Genomic DNA, 2,860 nt, shown 5'->3' on the forward strand with positions numbered 1-2,860 from the left:
AAGTCTCATGCTTCCTTGTGCTCACTAACTTTTCAACAAGTTCACTAACTCCTTGAAGCTCTAAAAAGAAGTCATAGATGCACATATCAAAAATGTAATTCTGCAATTGAGAGTCAAGTGCAAAAATATATGTCCCAAGAAAATCAGAGAGATAGAACTTAGCTAGACGTATCAATTTTTCCTTATCGAAAGCCACAAATGAATTACTTGGATTCAAGCAAGCCATACAAAGTAGCAAATCGGTATTCGCCTCAGAAAAACGATTGTTAAGCTCTTGAAGTTGCATATCTATGACTGTGTAGAATAGCTCAACAAGATAATTATGTAAATTTGTATTTTGTTGAGTGTTGTGTCGTAGCCTCCTACTAACTACAAATACTTCATCTATATTCAAGATAAAAATATCATGTGTGATGCAAAATGAAGATACTTCAGTCAATAAAGATTTTCATTCATCATCTCTCATCACTTGTGATCGTTGCTTAGACACTTTAACCAGATCCATAACATTTATTATATCTTGATTTTTTTTTTTTTTTTTGCAATGCTATTGACAACTCATTTGTGATCCCTAAAATGTTTTTCATCAAGTATAGAGTAAAGACAAATTCAAAATATAGAATTGACCTTATAATAAATCTAGCTTCAACTTTTTGGTTGGAGATGCCATCTTCTTCAATAATCTCAAGTACATCAACAACAGCAGAGAACATCAAAATCAAGTTGAGAATGGTCCCATAATATAATCCCCAACGTGTATCACCAGGGCGTTTAAAATTGGTCTCTTGATTCAAACCTTGTCCACTTCTACGTACACCATTCTCTAAATCTTCTTTAATTTTGGAAAATTGTGCATCTCGAAGAGCATCTTGTCTCTTACAAGAGCCTCCAACAATAGTTACTAAATTACGAACCACATAAAAAAATTCAGCAATGTTAATGTGATTTTTAGCAACAGCAACAAGTGTCAATTAAAGTTGATGAGCAAAAAAATGGCCATAAAATGCTGACTTATTCTCTTTCAAAATTAAAGTTTTGAGACAATTGATATCACCTTGCATATTACTAGCCCCGTCATAACCTTGCCCACGTAGATTCAATAAACTCAAATTATGTTCACAAAGTAAATATTCAATAGCATATTTGAGTGATAAAGCAGTGATACTTGCTACATGTACAACACTAAGAAACCACTCTATAATAATTCCTTTTTTGTTCACATAACGAAGAACGAGACTCATTTATTCTTTCACTGAGATATCTCGTGACTCATCAACTAATATTGAAAAGAACTCATTGTCAAGATCCTTGATGATGACTTTGGATATTTCACGTATAATTACATTCACAATGTCTTTTTAAATATCAGAGTGGGTAAGCTTGCAATTTTTCGAAGCGTTTTGCAACACTTCATTGATAATTTATTTTGATCCCCCAAAAATTGTAGAAGCTCAAGGAAATTTCTTTTATCACTTGAACCTTGAGATTCATCGTGACCACGAAAAGCTAATCCCCGGCATAAAAGGAATCTTATGCAATCAACTATTACATTTAATTGAACTCGATATTTAAATTTATCTTTATTTGATTGCTTAACCAAAACACTTTGAATGTGTTGTTTTTCCTTCAGTAGATCTTCACTCTTCTTGACAGCTTGGTTATGAGTACTATTAACTCCTCTAACATGAGAATCTAACTTCACAAGCTGATTCCAAAGTTTCAATCCCTTTGTTACAAAAGTCTCACCTCCTCCTTGCTTACCAACATTTTGCCCAAATAGGTAGCAATAAAAACAAAATGCCGCATCCTTGTCTATACTATATTCCAACCACTTTCTATTTACATACCATTCAGATCTAAATCGACGGGGCTTTCTAGAAAAATATGATACAGGGTAATCATGAACAAGTTCACAAGGGCCTTTTGTTAAATAATATCTTCTTATTTTATCATGATTATTAGGATGATAAGATGATATCTTTTGTTGTAGCCTAGGATCTGAAGGAAAATTTTCTAAGTTAAAGTCAACACGAATTCGCTTAGAAGATGAAGATGAATCTTGCACAATGTAGGGGCCTTTTTTATATGATATGGTATATTGGGCTGCCCCCTGCGGTAATAGGCTGAGCTGCCTCCTGCGGTGATAGGCCCTAATGTTTCTGAGTAAGGGAGTTGGGGCTGGTCCAATTGTAACTCAACTTGGGCCGGTTTGTGCACAAACTTATGCCTTGTCTGCCAGGAGCAAATTTACGGCAAGCAGAACTGTGGCAGACGAATTACAGCAGGCAGATATAATAATAACTAAAACAGGGTACTTTGATTTATTTAAATAAATGGCTACGCATTCCCTGCTAATAAAGTATGATTACAGTTATAATGATATTAATCATAGAGAAAAATTAAGAAAATAATACTGGCTAATTTAAACGGGCATAAATTAAGTTTTAAGCTTAGTCTGCCGCAACAAAGCCAAAGAGAAAAGAACGCCTCTTCTCAATGCAAATAACCTCCTCAGGAAAAGAATCCTGCCGTGGGGATTAATGGCTTTGAGGGAGTCGGACCTGAATGGTTGTTGCCCAAAAAAAAGAAAAGAGTCATTGTTTACGTTTTGGAAGAAGGTAAAATTTGAAGGGGGAGAGAGGGAAACCGATCTATGGGTGTATGCCCTATTGAACCAACTCTCCTTTTTCTTAGTTTTCCTTTCTTTTCTTTTTTGTTTTCTTCTTGCTCTGTTTTTTCCTTTCACTCCCCAAAAAATATACTCTGTTTTCGATCCCCCCTACAGGGCACGGCAAGAGCCTTTTTATAGCGCCTGCCGTGGCTAATGTTTTACCGTTTTGCCTCTTAACCGCCTTTATCT

Source organism: Quercus robur, chromosome 2 (genome assembly GCF_932294415.1).
Source record: "Quercus robur chromosome 2, dhQueRobu3.1, whole genome shotgun sequence".
Lineage (NCBI taxonomy): Eukaryota > Viridiplantae > Streptophyta > Magnoliopsida > Fagales > Fagaceae > Quercus > Quercus robur.